This window comes from Vanessa cardui, chromosome 26 (assembly GCF_905220365.1).
Source record: "Vanessa cardui chromosome 26, ilVanCard2.1, whole genome shotgun sequence".
NCBI classification, from domain to species: domain Eukaryota; kingdom Metazoa; phylum Arthropoda; class Insecta; order Lepidoptera; family Nymphalidae; genus Vanessa; species Vanessa cardui.
In genome coordinates, this window is record NC_061148.1 from 3,534,783 (window position 1) to 3,554,630 (window position 19,848).

At 34.6% G+C, this 19,848-nt stretch overlaps 2 long non-coding RNA genes across 2 annotated transcripts; both read right to left on the reverse strand.

Annotated features, from left to right (window-relative positions):
• Positions 1 to 6,603: 6,603 nt before the first annotated feature.
• Positions 6,604 to 12,133, reverse strand: LOC124540699. Its single transcript, XR_006967165.1, has 4 exons — positions 12,101 to 12,133; positions 11,827 to 11,865; positions 11,706 to 11,759; positions 6,604 to 6,738 (listed from the first exon to the last, which is right to left on the reverse strand). It is a non-coding gene; the product is annotated as an uncharacterized LOC124540699 (long non-coding RNA).
• A 2,231-nt stretch (positions 12,134 to 14,364) lies between these two features.
• LOC124540697 lies at positions 14,365 to 19,848 on the reverse strand. Its single transcript, XR_006967164.1, has 5 exons — positions 19,815 to 19,848; positions 19,246 to 19,278; positions 18,459 to 18,512; positions 16,360 to 16,404; positions 14,365 to 14,430 (listed from the first exon to the last, which is right to left on the reverse strand). It is a non-coding gene; the product is annotated as an uncharacterized LOC124540697 (long non-coding RNA).

The window sequence follows — 19,848 nt, forward strand, 5'->3', positions numbered from 1 at the left end:
AGCCAGTTAAATACGATGCTAATCAACAATACTTAGTACTTAGTAGTGTTTGATAGGTTAATGTTGAAAAGTAAACAAATGTAACGATGTGAAACAATTTTATTATCGTACTAACTTTTTCGCGACCATTCTAAAATACAAGTAAACTGTGTCAAACGAAAAATAACAAAAATCTATATAGCATCATCTATATAAATCAAATCTATATAAACATTATTAAAGACCTAATTATTGATAAGTCATTATATAAGACCCAATGCCTTATGACATTGTTTATATTTTACTTGGTGGTAGGGCTTTGTGCAAGCCCGTCTAGGTAGGTACCACCCACTCATCAGTTATTCTACCGCCACATAACAGTACTCAGTATTGTTGTGTTCCGGTTTGAAGGGTGAGTGAGCCAGTGTAACTACAGGCACAAGGGACATAACATCTTAATTCCCAAGGTTGGTGGCACATTGACGATGTAAGGAATAGTTAATATTTCTTACAGCGTCATTGTCTATGGTTGGTGGTGACCACTTACCATCAGGTGGCCCATATGCTCGTCCGGCAACCTATACCATAAAAAAATATATATTAGACAATCTCTAATAGTGTTATTTTCCGGTTTGAAGAGTGATCCAACGTAAAGGCACTTTACTGAGCACTTAATCTTAGTTCGCAGACTGCCTTTGCAGTACTACTGAAGTATTTATGTACTTAGCTTATTAAAATTCAACTTGTAGTAAGGATTCGTGTGTGCAGAAATTCTGACACAAGTTTAATCAACAAACAAGTGATGATGCATTAGTTACTCCAAAAACACGTAGAGTATTTCAGCGCCATGTTAATTGTAGGACAAGGCTTGTAAGAAGCCTTAGTATGTAACTCGTGAAATGTTGAAAATGCACAAACAATGATACTCCACTTTGATACTAATATCTTTCAAATGTTATTATGTCTCATATCTCTTTCTAATATTTTATAATCTGGGGGCTGACTACAAACCAGTCCTTAAACATTCTACCACGAAATAGGAATACCCAGCATTGTTGGGTTCAAGTTTGAATGGCGGCTGAGCTACTGTAACTGAAATCGTAACGGGCCTAATATCTTAGGTCCCAGAACTGGTAATTGACGGTGTTATGGGCAGTGCTAACCACTAAACACCAGACCATTTACCAGTTGACTCATCTATTGGAAATAAATGATGAGCTAACTCCCACTCTAACCCAACTTGCAATATCAGAAGTAATATAAGAACTAAAATAACTTGGTTCTTACCAATGACAGAACCAGCATAGCTTTTAATTCACCCGTTATAATAGCAAGATAACAAAAAAAAACATATTAAGTATATATGTGACCGTAAGACTACAAACATCGTTAGATTACAATCTACCTCTTCAGATTGTAAAGTAACAGCCTGTACATTTTCCACTGCTGAGATAAGGCCTCCTCTTCCATTAAGGAGAGGGTTCGGAACATATTCCACCACGCTGTTCCAATGCGGGTTGGTAGAATGCACATGTGGTACAATTTCGATGAAATTAGACACATGCAGGTTTCCTCACGATATTGTCCTTCGCCGCCGAGCACGAGATGAATTATAAACACAAATTAAGCACATATATATATATATATATAGTGGTGCTTGCCTGGGTTTGAAACCACAATCATCGGTTAAGATGCAAGCGTTCTAACCACTGGGCCATCTCAGCTCAGATTGTAAACTGTCGAAATATTGTGAACCGTGCATATGACTACAATGTAACGCCTTATTTTTTGCTATATTACAATCTATACTAAGGAGGATTGTAATTTAACGATCTTATTAATCTTACGGTATATATATACTACTATACATAAAGTCTTCTTGGTGCGTCTGGACTCAACGGAAATAACAAACGGATTTTTATACAGTCTTCACTAATGGACAGACTGATTCAGAAGGATGGTCAATGTGTTTAATCCCTTATGATTTGTATATATTAGTTTAATTATAATAATCAATGGTGTGTTTGTTGCGTTATTATGATGTGTGTTATGTATTCGACCCTATGGAGGTACATTAGGACATCGCGTTTGCCGAGACCACAGACGACAGCCCGGTACCAGCAACCCTTCCGCAACATCACGCCGCCCAACAACGGACCACACCGATCTTTCTTTATAATTTCTATGTCTCTTAGAATTAAGAAAAGTATTAATATTATTTTATAATAATTGGTTCTGAGGGCATTCTGTGTTACAACCTCAACACATGAAGTAGTCTAATTAAATTAGTATTAATATTTGTAAAATAAATTCACTTTTAAAGTACTTTCGGTTTTTTTTAAGTCCTTCGGCTGCGAATGACGTAATTTGTGAATGTTTTATATATACAGGTATCTAATATACTGTAATGAAAATATTATTAATAAAATTACCCCCGATGCACAAGTGTCGCCATTGCACTGAAACATAGAGAAAGATTTTAAACGTCACTGGAATAACCGACTGAAAGAACTTTTCAAGTAATTTGGAAATTAATTAGAGGTACCCATTTGCCTTTATATATTTATATTTTGGTTGCCGAATATACGATATTGAATATGAGACAACATCACATACTCTGATCCCAATGTAAGTAGCTAAAGCACTTGTGTTATTGAAAATCAGAAGTAACGACGGTACCACATACACCCAGACTCAAGACAACATAGAAAACTAATATTAATCTACATCGACTCGGCCAAGAATCGAATCCGACCTCGGAGTGGCGTACCCATGAAAACCGGTATACACACCACTCGACCACGGAGGTCGTCAAATTAATAACATTAGTTGAAAAACAATTTGATACAAATGCTCAACTAACATTTTATAAAGTAAACTATAATAAATAGAGTACAAGAAAAACGCTTACGGCTAATAAATTACTTATCGTTCCGTTCTCAATTTTATAGTTCAGCTTTTGTGTATTATAATGGGCAACCATGTTGCTGATCAGACGTCTCTTTCAAACAACCTAATTATTAAAGAAATTGAATTTGACCAAGAAATAAATCGTATATCTAAAGACATTTTGTCCGAGCTTTGGCGTATTTATTTATTGTGACGACCTTTGTGGTACGTACACCGGTTTTGGGTACGCCACTCCGAAGTCCCGGGTATGATTCTCGGCCAGGTCGATGTAGAAAAAGTTAATTCTATGCTGTCTTGGGTCTAAGTGTTTATGGTACTTCAGATTTTCCATAACACAAGTGCTTTAGCTACTTACATTGAGATCAGAGTAATGTGTCTAATGTTTTTGTTGTTGTCCAATTTATTTGATCAGAACATCCAAGTTATTATATTTATCTTTTTTTTCTCACTGGAAAGACTTGGGGCCTTGGTATGTGGAGCTCGAAATGGTTGCAAGCGCCCAAATACTCACGAAAAAACCAGCGGTACCCACTCATCGCCTCTTTTTAGGGGGGTATCGCGGGATCACTTGCAAATGCTACAGTGACGCAAAACATTATAAATGCGAAAGTAACTCTGTCTGTCTGATACACTTGCACCATTGAATCGATTTTAATGGTTCGTACCAAGTTCATACTTGAACGTTGTATTAATTTACTCTTTAATGGGGTAATATTGGGGATAGAAGAGGGATGTTCTTGGATGCATTTTAACAAACTGAATTCCACGTGATTAAAAATTATTTCTCCTCGAAAAAAGAACATTACGACGCCAAAAAAAAATGCTAAGGATATAAGTTATAAGAACGATCTTAAACAAATAATTAGGTACAAGAAATTAACTTCATTTTGTTAACAATACAACATAACAATCAAAAACTTTTGGCTTCGAAGTTTTAATTGGACTACGACAGCAAATTCTTCATTGATTCGTAATGTTTTGACAGATCTTACAATTATATCTAAAAGGTTACAAGTTACTCTTTAGTATTGTTACTTAAAACGTTTTAATATGGAACTGAGCTTAATTAGCCTCTTCTAGATACTCTTAATATTGTCAAAAGTTAACAAATTCTTCTAGATACTCTTAATATTGTCAAAAGTTAAAAAGTTAACAATACTATTAAATATAACAATATATAATTACCGTGGACTCACAGCCGAGTCTTTTGCACTGAAAAAAAAAGGTTTTATAAGTATAAAATTGATTATAGGAACCCATGAGTAGTCATCCTGATTAATTTGTCATACAAACTCAAGAGAAGCTACTACACATAACATTTTATAGTATACAGATATTCTTTCTATATATATTCCTCTCCTCTACCTGTAGGTTGCCTAGAAAAAATCGCTGTTTTAGCGATAACGCCGCCACTTGTGGACCTTTCTTTATCAAGTCTAAATGATTTATTTATTGGTGTATAATAAAGAGTACTTTGATTTGATGTAACAGAAAATTCAAGGGAAAACCGTATAGACTCAGAATCAACGATTTTACATAATTACATAAACCCAAAAATCTTATACGTGGAATTTGAACATGGAACCTCTTTATTTGTGAACATATACATATGTATATAGCCCCTAAACCGAGTCGCCCCTAAACCACTCTAATGATCATAGACACTGGAAGAAATATTAACCGTTAACCAAATTGCAGTTAAGAATCCTCTTTAATTTGTTCACATCTATTGCTGTTCTTCATTGTAAGACTATAACCAATCTTTTACGTGTATCGACACATAATCAATGTCACAAAAATCGGCTTACTTTAATAACATATAGTTTATGGTATAGGTTGGCGGACGAGCATATGGGCCACCTGATGGTAAGTGGTCACTATTACCCATAGACAATGACGCTGAAAGAAATATTAACTATTCCTTAAATCGTCAATGCGCCACTAATCCTGGGAACTAAGATATTATATCCCTTGTGCCTGTAATTAAACTGGCCCTTCAAACCATAACACAACAATACAGAGTACTATTGTCTAGCGGTAGAATAACTGATGAGTGGATGGTACCTACTCAGGAGGGCTTGCACCAAGTAATAATAGATTTAAAGTCAATCAACTTCTAAGTGTGAAAACACTTGTTTCATAAGAGGTCTTTACCCCTAGTCGTTCCTTCATAGCAATTATGTACTATTAATAAATTCATAATGAAACGCAGAGCTGTCACTTCGAATATTGTCCTTAGAAAGTTCAATGACCGAATAGCTCTAATGATCTGAGTATTATATAAAAATAACGTAAAAAGAGTCGAGATGGCCCAGTGGTTATAACGCGTGCATCTTAACCGATGATTGCGGGTTCAAACCCAGGCAAGCACCGCTGATTCATGTGCTTAATTTGTCTTTATAATTCATCTCGTGCTCAGCGGTGAAGGAAAACGTCATGAGGAAACCTGCATGTGACAAATTTCATAGAAATTCTGCCACATGTGTATTCCACCAACCCGCATTGGAACAGCGTGGTGGAATATGTTCCAAACCTTCTCCTCAAAGGGAGAGGAGGCCTTTAGCCCAGCAGTGGAATTTACAGACTGTTGTTGTTGTTGTAACGTAAAAATTGCAATGAATAATAATGAAACTAATTACCCGCGCTTGACAGCCGTCTCCTGAACACTGGGAAAATAAAACTGTGTGAACAAAATAAATAAAATTTTAACAAAAAAAAAACCGACTTCAAACAAAACACTATTTTAAAACAAATGAATATGCACGAAAAAGTAATAAAAATAATTGCGTATTCAACATATTTTTTAGAGTCTTCCTAAGTTAAATGAAATGAAAAATATTAGACTACTTAAAATTCGATTAACGATTATATCATGTAGTTATAGTTATTGGTATATTTGGAGCCGGTGTCAGCCACGGTGCCCTTGCCCCAACAATCAAAAGAAAGAAGCGATACGAGCCCCTTGATTGATCCAGTATATTATTGTGTAAAAGGTAATTTGTAAAAAACATATTTGTTAAAGTATTCTCGTATTGTTTTTTGATAGATATACTGTAGGGTTTTATTGGCTGACACCGACTCCAAATATAACAATAATTTTTTTTGGTTTTTTTTTTTGTTAAAATTTTATTTATTTTTTTATTTTAAGTGAAGCTGATGTTGACTAACTATTTTTTTTAATATGGATAGATTAAGCGCTCCGTTTATATGAGTCAGAAACTACTTCGAGGACAATTTCAAAGGAAACTTGCGAATAAAGCAAAAATAGACTTTCGAAAATACGGATTTAATACGTCACGCGGCGTAAACTACAAGGATCCCTCGAAAGAGCTGTAATCGAACTCAGCAAAAAAACTTTGAAAAAGACCAACTATATTTCGGACATCATATGACATCACATCACATACACAAAATTTGATTAAAGATAGTAAGAAATTCTGCCCCATATCGCACCCTAACTGCGAGCCGTATAGGAGTTCCATCACTAAATCTACGCAACGGATTTTGATGCGGTTTTTTTTAAAAGATAGTGTGATTCAAGGGGAAGGTTTTTGTATATAATACATGAACAATATAGTAAAGAAGCACTGATAATTTTAGAAGTTTGCGATGTGATGTCGTATATAAACAAATTCTGTGGTATATTTAGTATCAGTATTGCACCCGTGCGAAGCCGGGGCGGGTCGCTAGTTAATAATAAACGAATACCTCGTTGCTTTCATTTCTGCCTCCATAAGCTGTTTCGATAATCAACCAATCGGCTTCATCTGCTTTTTTCAGGTCAACGTTGCGTATGACAGTACGTAGTGCTGTACCATGCGTGGTCAGAAGTGGTACCACCGTAGTTGTCTGATGGAAATTAATATTGTTAATTAAATTTGTCATTAGGTAATCTTTTATTTCGGCCGGAAAACCTGTTAAATTAAAAATGGGACCTTGTGAGGACACAATTTAATAATAACTATACTGAAACTAATTTCTTTGTAACAACAACAGCCCATAAATTTTGAGAAGCTTTGGATCATATTCCACCACGCTGCTCCAATGCGGATTGGTTGAATACACATGTGGCAGAATTTCTATGAAATTAGACACATGTCGGTTTCTTCACGACGCTTTTATTCATTGCCGAACACGAGATGAATTATAAATAAAAATTAATTTGAACCCGTAATCATCGGTTAAGATGCACGCGTTCTAAACTCTAGGCCATCTCGGCTCAATTCCTTTGCTCTATTAAGATGTTTCATTTAAAAAAGCTACGAATATTCCAAATTCAAAATGATCTTTGATAACTGCCAATTACTTTTGTTACAACAAAATGTATATACTAGTGTAATGTTACTTTCAATGAAATAACAATGAGAAAGACACAACATGATGTACTTTCATCAAACGTACAACGCAAATTACTGTGTGCCTTGTGCTTGTAATTACACTCGCTCACTCAGACTTCAAACGAGAACAAAGCATTGCTTCTATTTAGAATATCTAGTTACTTTAGAACTTTATATAAATTTCTAGAAAAATATATTTGTTAATGAAACAATATTTATTAATAAACAACTTACGACGTAGGACGATTTGTAACGATAAACTTATCCAAAATATATAAAACCTTTTTTAAAAGATGAAGCGCATCGGTGGAGGTTTTCAACCGACTTCAAAAAGGAGGAGGTTATCAATTCGTCTGTATTTTTTTTTATATTTGTTACCTCATAACTTTTTACTGGGTGGACCGATTTTGATTTTTTTTTATTGGAAAGGTAGTGCTTCCCGTGGGGTCCCATATTTTTACCGATGGTACCGTACGAAAACGACATAAGTCTTAAATTTTCATTATGTATGTGCGCGATAAATAGGTGAATAACTTAAAATTGGTACAATTTTGATGATTCTTTTTTTATTATAAAGTATATCACTTTGAGGGTAGTTTGGTGAAAGTTTGGTAAGATTCTGAGCACAGGATCCATGACAAATTAAGGGAACGGGAGGGAACGGAACAATTCTGAGGAGCACGTTAGCAATACTCGGTCGAATCTTTTATTTATGGGTTACTTGGATATTTAAATCGCCTTCCGGAACGTGGTTATGTTCATGTAATTGTCATAATCGAATATTATAATCAACTAGCGACCCGCCCCGACTTCTCACGAGTGCAATACTGGTACTAAATATACTAAAGAATTTGTTTATTTACGACATCACATTGCAAACTTCTAAAATTGTCAGTGTTTCTTTACTATATTGTTCATTTATTATAAACACAAACCTTCCCCTTGAATTACACTATCTATTAAAAAAAACCGCTGTGTAAAATAATTGCATATTTAACATATTTTTTTTTTGATAGATATAGTATAGGGTTGGCTGACACCGGCTCCAAATATAACAATAACTATAGCTACGTTATATAATCGTAAATCGACTTTTAAGTAGTCTAATATTTTTCATTTCATTTTACCTAGGAGGACTCTCAAAAATATGTTAAATATGCAATTATTTTTATTACTTTTTAGTGCATTTTTATTTGTTTTAAAATAGTGTTTTGTTTGAAGTCGGTTTTTCTTTTTGTTAAAATTTTATTTATAGTATAAAGAACGCATGCATCTTAACCTATGATTGCGAGTTCAAACCCAGGCAAGCACCTCTGTATTTAGTTGCGCCTAACTTGTGTTTATAATTTCGTGCTCAGCGGTGAATAGAAAAAATCATGAGGCAATCCGTATGTGTCCAATTTCAATGTAATTCTGCCACATGTTAATACACCAACCCGCATTGGAGCTTGATAAAGTAGGCTCTTTGTAGTTTTAATCATATTTCAATTTAGATCAATTTTATGTAAATAAGAAAAAAATATCTATTGATAATATATTTTGTGGCAGCATCGAAATCGATAATTATCGAAATGATTTATGATTAAAGAAAACCAATAATGAATTATTGAATGATGTAAATATAAACATTATTCCCTTGTACAAATAATAATAATTATAATAATATACAGAAACAAATTATGTATTACACGCGTCAGGAAATCACAAGGGAGTCGATTGCGGCGGCCTCAGGGAGCATGAAGGTTTAAAGAACCGCGACATTCATTCGCCCTCACGACATACTACTCAATCTACCCCCTCATACATGAATTACATAAAAATAAGATTCTTTTTATTATTTTATTATTATTAATGTTCTATTAGGTTGGGGAAAAAGTCTTTTCGCATATAGTATGTATGAACTTGTAATAAAATCTCTTTGGCTATACCATTTGTATCTGGCTGGTTTTGGTATCATTAAAAAGTTTTAATTTTAAAGAAGGCACTTCCAAATTCAAATTAGGAATTTGTGTGATTTTCATTTGTTTTTGTTGTTGTTAAAATGAGTGAATCTAAAGAAGAAATTCGATACATTTTAAAATTTTACTATAAAAAAGGTAAAAATGCAACTCAAGCCGCGAAAAAAATTTGTGATGTTTATGGACCTAATGCAGTATCTGTGAGAGAAGCGCAAGTTTGGTTTAAGCGTTTTCAAGCCGGAAATTTTGATATCAAAGATGCATCTCGCTCTGGTCGCCCTGTTACGGACAAAATTGATGCCATTTTTGAAAAAGTGGAGCAAGATCGGCATACAGTAGTTACGATGTAGCTGAAGAACTGGCAATTGACCACAAAACGGTTTTGACTCATTTGAATAAAGTTGGGTACACAAAAAGCTCGATATATGGGTGCCTCATGAACTCACTGAAAGAAACCTAATGAACCGTGTACTCATTTGTGATTCTTTATTACGACGTAATGAAACCGAACCATTTTTGAAGAAACTGATAACTGGTGATGAAAAGTGGATCACATACGACAAGAACGTGCGAAAAAGATCGTGGTCAAAGGCCGGTCAAGCTTCACAGACTGTGGCAAAACCCGGATTAACTCGCAACAAGGTGATGCTGTGTGTATGGTGGGATTGGAAGGGCATCATTCATTATGAGCTGTTACCGCCCGGTAGGACCATCGATTCAGAACTGTGTTGCGAACAATTGATGAGATTGAAGCAAGAAATTGAGAGAAAGCGGCCAGAATTGATCGACAGAAGGGGTGTGGTTTTTCACCATGACAACGCTAGACCTCACACATCTTTAGCCACTCAACAAAAATTACGAGAGTTTGGCTGGGAGGTATTAATGCATCCGCCGTATAGTCCTGACCTTGCACCTTCAGATTTTCATCAGTTTCGGTCTCTGCAGAATTCCTTAGGCAGTGTCAGGTTAACATCACGAGAGGACTGCCAAAACCACTTGTCGCAGTTTTTCGTTCAGAAGCCCCAAAATTTTTACAGCAATGGGATCATGTCACTACCAACAAGATGGCAAAAAGTTATGGAACAAAATGGCACCTACAAACTTTAGTCAAATGTAAATAAACTATAAAAAAAACTTTTTGAATTTTCATATAAAATACGAAGAAACTTTTACCCCGACCTATTATAATTCAATAAAATACCGAAATTATGTTATACAATCTATTTGAGAGCCAGAGGCCTAACATAAACTAATATAGTTCCAAAAAATTTAAAATAAACGGTTTTCGAGGGATTCGATTTTCAAACAATCGTCAGTAAGAGCTGATACGAGTATATGTGTCCATGTCGGACTGTGGCTAATAAGTGTTTGGAGATTATGACATATTTTTTTTTATGGAATACTTGGCGGACGAACATATGGGCCACCTGATGGTAAGTGGTCACCATCACCCATAGACAATGACGCTGTAAGAAATATTAACTATTCCTTACATCGTCAATTCGCTACCAACCTTGGGAACTAAGATGCTATGTCCCTTGAGCCTGTAGTTACACTGGCTCACTCACCCTTCAAACCGAGTGGGTAGTACCTACACATGCGGGCTTGCACAAAGCCCTACCACCAAGTAAATTTGTATCTTGATGGTAAGTCACCACCGCCCACAAACATTGGTGCCAAAAATAATAACCATTCCTTATATCACCAATACCTTACCAACATTGGAACCTATTATGCTATATTACTTCTGTCTGTAGTTACAATGGCACACTCAACCTTTAAACTGCAACACAACTACGTGTTGCTGTTTGTCAATAGTGTATCTGTGGACTGGTAAATACGCTGTAATAGCCCTGTCCAATTGCACGCCACTGTGATCTTTCTTCGGCTACTCGCATCCAGCTCGTACCAGTCCTATTCTGTAAATCGTCACTCCACCTGAAGACATCCTACACTACGTTTGCCGAGACGGGGTCTCCTCTCCAGAACACGTTTTTCCCAACATGTATGTTTTATAGACCTACCACCGAGTATTTAAAGAACGAAATTCCACACCATCCATCCGCATGATGGACCTAAATGTTATCATACCATAGATAATTAAATAAAAATAGAAATATTTTTTTATATCTCCTCCACACCAAAAGCCCAGCTACAGAACTAAACCCTAGAGAACCCAATATCTTAAGATTTGTCATCAGTTGGAGCATAACAGCGCTGCAGAAAAATCTCTCTTAATTTTTTTTATTACTAATAAAATATATAAACAAAATTATAATGCTACACACTAAGGAACAAGTTTATATGTGTGTGTCTGTGTGCTTATATCTTTGTCCTTGCCTGTCTTTGTGTCCGTGTGTGCAAGACAAGTCAATCATCATCAACAGCCCATGTTCGTCCACTGCTGGACATAGGCCTCTCCAATTGCACGCCACTGTGATCGTTCTTCGACCATAAGTATAATTTCAAAAACATTCGGGAACATAGGTATAACTACAAAAATAATTGATCAAGGACTTACGGTTAAACCTAATCGTTCCAAGCTGTAATCAATTACAGGAACCATGAGCGTCCCCTGTAACGGCGTTCGATGTTAAATTATTGTAAACCAACAATTAATATACATCATCAAAAATACATACATCAATAACGAAATTAAGATTTCTACCCGTCTTTGGATCCTGAAAAATATATTATTTGACTATATATTGTTATTACTTGCTGATTGAACTTTTTCCTTATATAACCATTCAAGATTTCTAATTACAATTTTGTCATTCATTTAATTATACCCAAACTTTGTTAATTTATTTTATTGTGTCTGATATTTAATCCATAATATATACTGAAAGCAATTTTTTAAGCGTCTCTCTCGCAACCCTTCTTTTTTTGAATATGAAATCTCCTAAAACTTACTGTAACTTTTGCCAATCCATCATGTGTGTCCTCCTAAAACCAAAATAATATTTTGTAAAGTAACTGTACCTGTTGCTTTACCCACAAGAAATTTACATTTACAAGTCTTGGAGGTAAATTGAAAAAGTTGGCTTCATCCTAATCGAAACTCATACTATCTCCATACCAAATTTCATCGAAATCGATTCAGTAGCTTAAGCGTGAAGAGGTAACAGAGTTACATTCGCATTTATAATATATTGAGAGATTGATTTCATACAGGAAGGATTTGAACTATGTGGATTGTACTATTCGTTAATATCAACGCCTCCCATTTTTTCTCTATTGGTTTGAAGGATGAGAGAGCCAGTGTAATTATAGGCAAAAAGTTTTTAGTCCCGAAGGTTAGTGGCGCATTGACTATAGACTTTTTGAATAGACTTTTTTTATGGAATAGGTTGGCGGACGAACATATGGTGCCCCTGGTGCTAAGTGGTCGTGACGCTGTAAGAAATATTAACTATTCCTTACATCGTCAATGTGGCAATAACCTTGAGAACTAAGATGCTATGTCCTTTGTGCCTGTAGTTACACTGGCTCAATCACCCTTCAAACCGCAACACAACAATACTGCGTACTGTTGTTTAGCGGTAGAATATCTGAGGAGTGGGTGGTACCTACCCAGGCAGCTTGCACAAAGCCCTATCACCAAGTAAAATAGCGTATATATCCAATTACTGAAACTGGTTATGACCACTTAACATTTGCCCAATAAAGAATCTTTTTGCTTAGGAATAGTAGATTTAATTGACAAATAATGATTGAATTTATATCAATGAATAAATAGTATCTTCAAATTGAAAATTCTTCTATTTGATAAGTTCTTTTTTTAATACAATAATTAGGCATAAGTCAATTTAAATGCACTTGGTAAAGCTCTACATATTTGACAATTTTCTCGAATTATTTAAAAACTTACTGAATCCAATGGTACCCATTTTATCGGAGCCTTAAAATCGTCCTGTCAAAAGTTGTCATTATTTATTATTAATTTCTAGTTCAAATAATTTCTATTTTTTTAATGTTGTTCTACTTTTAAAATAATTACCGTTTTTGGATAAATACTTTTTGGAGTTGGTTCACTTACAGTTTGTTCTTTTTCCAGCTAAAAGAAAAAACAAATATAAATTTTGAAAATAGAACAGATTCCAATTTCTTTTTACATTTTCATTTTTGTAACAGACTAACATATTTTCGCATTTATAATATTGGTACAGATAGATGTCAGTGTTTTGACATGTAAATATTTGTTCACGTGAGAATTCGTCGAGAAATTCTTACGACATCCCACACACTACACTTTTTTACGTCAACTCTCTCTGGTTTCGTTGGTTAAGTGGCTGGATATAAAGCCAGATCTCAAGGTTCTGAAAAAAATCTGCGCTTTTCAGTAAAAACCTCAATGACAGCTCGGAGTCTGAAAATTGGAAGACTGTACAATCCTGTACTGTGGAAAGTTTGGAACATATTCCACTAATGCGAGTTGGTGGAATGCACATGTGGCAGAATTTCGATGAAATTAAACACATGCAGGTTTCCTCACGGTGTTTTCTTTCACCGCCGAGCACGAGATGAATTATAATCACAAATTAAGTACATAGATATAGTGCTTGCCTGGGTTCGAACCCGAAATCATCGGTTAAGATGCACGCGTTCTAACTACTGGGCAACCGCACTATATTCGTAATAATTCTTAACTAATGATTGAATGTATATTAATTTCATCCCAATACAAAACAGAAAAATGCTGAAAGGTCCCCTTAACTTATACCTTCCTCAATTGACAAGTTGTCCCTTACTCACAGAGTCAAACAGTTTCTTAAAAGATCATTTGTTCTTATGATGTCTCTTATTAATTTGAAATATCAATAGCGTGATGTTTACAGGCTGCCTACCGATGTAAAAAATAACAAGAATCTGGTCAGAGGAATGGTATTGATCTCTTAATTCTTTTCAGGCTTTGCTACATTTTTTCTTAAAAGAAGGTCTTTACTTAGGTAGCTTCAAATACGCTAAACTTAATTTGTGTTTATAACTCATCTCGTATTCACGAAGGTAAACATCGTGAAGAAAAACCTTTTTGAACGGATGTAAATCCGTCATTGGAACTGCGTAATGGAATAAGTTATAAGCCTACCAAATTTAAGAGGTGTTAGCTTAAAGGGACATTTCCTGCCTGTCACTTTATAATTACTACCAACACACAAATTATCTTATTTACATACGATTACAGGTAATCTTTTCTTTTTAATAACTTCTTCTGGTGTATTTAATCCAGCCATATTCGATTCCTGAAATAAAAACATTATTTTACAATTCTAAAAAGTCAAATTTATAATGCTATTCATATTACAATTACATGGAGATATTCGTAAACAAATAGAGCCTACATAAATAATTTTAAAATATTTTCTGCCTCGTTCAACCAGTCTATGTAACCAGCTTCCGATGGCAGTAGATCCCATACGAATTGGAAATCTTCAAGAAAAGAGCGTAACCTACACATTGAAAAAGATGGATGGATAATCTATATGGATGAAACATTGTAATAGAAACATTATTGTTTTTTTTTTATTATTTATGCATAAAAATTTACAAAACAAAATTGTTATTGCTAGCATCAGAAAACCTAAATCCGGATTAGTAATAGACGATTACAAAGAGTTAAAGCTATCTACAGAATAGGTGTAATTTCTTTTTTAATAAGCCAGCTTAAGATTCGTCGATGCTAATAAGTGTATCTAGCGCTGACTTAAAGGCTGGCGAACAGTGGCGTAGCAAGGTGAGGAAGGGCCCCGAGCATTTAAAAAAAATCGAGCCCTCATCCACTCTATCCCATCCCTCTTTTACTAATAATTACCCTTTAAAAGTATAAATACCAAAATAAATCTTCGGGTCGTGATTTTCTAGCTTCAGAACCTTAAGTTTTAGTTTAGAGAGCCCTTTGAATTCCGGGGCCCTGGTGCACTGCACCACCTGGCCATACGATAGCTACGTCACAGCTGGAGACCCCAAGATTCTTATTCGATTGCCTTCGGGGGTAAATATTTATAAAGTTATTATATCTTAAAGTTCTCATTAGCGGAGTGTGGAAGGTATAGCTTACACTGTTAGACACTCTCGCAGCCGTGCCGAATATCCTGTCCCATCGGATTACGAGAGCCAGGAAATAGTGTAGACATCATAAAAATAAGATCGCCTACTTAGTTTAAAGGCGGCCATTGTTTTATTACTCTGAGTAAAAATATAACTCTCTTATATACCTATAAAATGTTAATGACTAGCGACCTGCACGGCTTCTGATACTTTTTTTATGGAATAGAAATGATATGGAATTGGCGGAAGAGCATACGAGCCACCTGATGGTAAGTGGTCACCATCACCCATAGACAATGATATTGTAAGAAATATTAACTATTCCTTACAGCATCATTGTCATCAGCCGTGTCAGTGAGTAAACTAATGTAACTACATAGTTACACTAGCTCACTCACCCTTCAAACCGGAACACAACAATCCTGCGTACTGGTGTTTAGCTGTAGAATATCTGATGAGTGGGTGGTACCTACCCAGTAAAACTATATACTAAATATATTGCAATGTAAGTGCAAACAATTGTTTAACAAACACTTCAAATTACTCTAAAATTATAAGTGTTTCTCTCCTATATTGTACATGTATTATACATACAAACCTTCCCATTGAATCAATCTAGTATCTTAAAAAAACCGCATCAAAATCCATCGCAATATTAAAGATCTAGCATACACAGGGACAAACAATGGTACGCGACTTTGTTTATACTATGTATTGATATTAAACAATACTACATCCATTAGTATTATACAATACATATTATTAAATATAAAGTAAGGAAAGGAATACTAACGCTCAGTTCAAACCTTGTTATATAGATTTTTTGTATGTGCAGTTTTTCGTAGTGCAGAAGGACAATATCAGGTACAGTCGGAGTTAAAAAACCTTCGTCAGTTTTCAAATTGATTCCTTTATCAAGTCTTAAACTATAAGTACCTTTTGAATCTAAACATCAAATCATTGCGACGCAATACGTCATTCTTAATTGGTGAAGCAGATTACTGCTCATACTGAGCACACGAAAATAGATCTTAAGGCTAACCTTTTCTTACCCCAAATGTACAAAGTTGAGTGGTATTTTAATAATTTACTACAAGTTAATTTGACGCGTATAGCTAAGTTACCTCGAGTTTCCGAAGCGCTGCTCTTAGAGCTTCTTTTCCAGGTACCTAAAATTAGGTATTAGATTCTTATTAATACTACTTATGCTAATTATAACTACTGTGGGTAAATGTATAGGAAAATTACAGTCCTTAAACCTTCCAAACCTTCTCCTCAAAGGGAGAGTAGGCTTTATCCCAGCTGTGGGAAATTTACAGACTGTTCTTGTTACAGTCCTTATATGTTTCACTGGCAACATTAGGCAAAGCTCGTCCTCAGACATCAATCCACTTACCAATGTCATAGAGTTCATTTGCACTACACTTAAGATTCACTCTTTCATGAAACATTTCGATAAAACGAATATTCAATCATAATGTTTTACTCTGTTGCACTTTACTTGAAAGCATTACAATTTGTTATCCTAATGTTTGACTAAAGACGTATGAAAAATTTAACAAAAACGTTTGATAAATTACTGGATTCTAGAATGAGAAAAGGTGCGAAATTTCACCAAAGTATATAATGTAAATAGTTTACCGTGAAGAGAATAACAACAATTTAATACCTGATTTTTTATCAACGTATCTAAATTCATTAATAAAACTACTAACATAACATTATTTAACGTTATTTATATATATATATATATATATATATATATTCTCTAATACTAACGTCTATAGGTAACTAACAAAAACATTTTAACTCTGTAAAAAATATTTTCTGTAAGATATAAAAGGTGTTTTTTATTTATTTTATTTAATAAGACATATATTAGCGAATTAATTGCTACGATCTCTTTAAGCATTTACTATTCAATAAAGTGTTAAATGATTAATTAAATTTGTAATCTTGCCTAACCAAAATATTCATTGACGGCAGAACTAAATATACGCGACCAAATATTTTGGTAAATAATCTACTTATCGAACAAAGCATTTTATTCAACGCTTTAAGCCATAAATAAATAACGTGATTTATATACCAAGAATTTACCAAATGAATTATTCATAGTCCTATATATCCCGTATATTAGTATATTGATTACATAGAAAATGAAAATATTCTTTAGTCGTAGTCGCCCGTGACTGACGTGACGTCACGTTTCAGAGTATTGGTTGTCATGTGTTAGGAAAAGAGTAGTATGTCCTTTCTTGTAGTTCAAGGTTGCTTCATACCAAATTTCATCAAAATCGGTTCAGCGGTTTGGTCGTGAAAGATTGACAAAGTTACTTTCACATTCATGATATTAATATACAAATATAGATTATGTAGCCAAAAAATCATTGTGAAACGAAAGTTTGCCATTTGATTCCAACAAAATTACAGCACTCATCAAAATCGTTTTGCTAGACAAAGCTAAAAGATACTGATTACAATAATATAGAGCGAGATACTGGTACAAATAGTTCCAATATGGCAGAAATAATTGTAAAACTTTTCATGTGTAATGATTGTTTACAAAAGATTGTTTTCAAACCGATGACGTCATCATTTTGAAAAGCACATTAATTAAAATATGAAAGACAGGTCGACTGGCATATTTGATATGACTTTGGCGATGTTAGGAATAATCATTCTCCCCAACTTAAACTAAGACGTAAAACTCATACCTTTAAAAATAAAACTAGCTATAACGGATTAAGACAACATTACTCATACCTTTAATCATTCACTCATTCATACTTCATTCACAACACTTCGTATAGCTGTCTAGTGATACACTATGAAAAGAGCATCCACTCTTTGGTAGTCATCAAAGGCCTATAATTTTCCACTGCTGGTCTAAGGGCCTCATCTCCCTTTGACGAGAAGGATTCGAACATATTCCATCACGCTGCTCCAATGAGGGTTGGTGGGATACATATCTACCAGAATTTCTATGAAATTAGTCACATGCAGGTTTCGTAACGATGTTTTCCTTCACCGCCGATCACGAGATGGATTATAAACATAAATTAAGCATATAAATATTTAGTGGTGCCTGTCTGGGTTTGAACCCGCAATCATGGGTTAAGATGCACGCGTTCTAACCACTGGTCTTTGACTGAATCAAGCAAAAATATTGTTTAATTAACGAAGCTCATGCAAATTCGTTTTTAATTGTACTAATACTCACTTGGCGAGGAGCGTTCGGCGCAGGGCGCGGTAACTTACGACTCTTCGATGGCACCTATTACGAACACAATTACTTATTCAGCTTTATACCGGCTGTTTAATATTCTTGATAAGCCTATCGCATAGAAAACATACAATGAAAATAGACTAGTAACACTGGTTACAACTGTAATTATGTTTTGTATAGAAGTTAATATTAATAACGACTTCAGTTACAAAATATCTCTGCCTCTTGCAGCCTCATTAAATTTGACATTCGAAAGAAGAATATAGTCAAAATCAAAGTAAACTTTATTCAAGTGAGCTTTTACAAGCACTTTTGAATAGTTATTTAACAATTAAGTGAAGCTACCACCGGTTCGGAAAGTAGATTCTATCGAAAAGAACCGGCAAGAAACTCAGTAGTTAGTCCTTTTCAAAATTTAAAAAAATACAATCATATTAGTTAAACACAATTATATATGAATGTAATGTATCCTGCCTGGAAGTCAACAGGTATTAATTCCAATCTTTTTTATCATCTACAAAATCTTGTATCGAATAATATGCCTTTTTTACCAATGTATTTTTTATAAACGATTTGTATTTACGAAACGGCAAAGTTAAAAATGTCTGTGCATTGTTAAAAATATCTGTCAGTGCCTTGTCTAACCAGTTTAACTATCTAGTATTAGAGCGCGGCTTTGCTTAGAAAATATTGACGCCATATTTGATAAGCCGACTTATTTACAAGAAATTAATTACCGCTAAGCACATGTTCAAATATGTTTTGTCATATTTATGCTCACCTGATCATATTCCTCGTTCCAATACGGCTCCATCTGAATGTCGAATATGATTTGTTAAACAAGTTTTGATTTTTCTCCGTAGATTAAAAGTTTCTTTGTATGATATTGGTTCATGGACGGGACAAACCTAATGTTAACCGGTCACCACTTTCTATAGACACCAGAGCGCTAAGAAATATTAACCATATCTTACATCACCATAGCGTCACGAACTATGGGGAGCTAGGTTCCTTATGCCTGTAGTTACACTGACTCACACGCCGTTCAAACTTGTATGCAACAATACTAAGTAGCTTGGCGGTAGAATATATGATGAATGGGTGGTTCCTAAGGTTGCTGGCACATTGACGATCTAAGAAAAGGTTCTTACAGGGCCATTGTCTATAGGTGACGGTGACCACTTACCATTGGTCGTCAGCTATTTCATAAAAAAGAGAAAAAATCATTAACATAAGACTGTGTTGTCACTTTACTTATAGATAAGTTCTTAAAAACATTAATAAATAACAACGAATACACTCGACACATTTATATTGTAGATAAAAGAAGGCAAAAACATGACAACTTACTCCTGGGTTAGGCCTGGCCATAGGCCTTGGAACC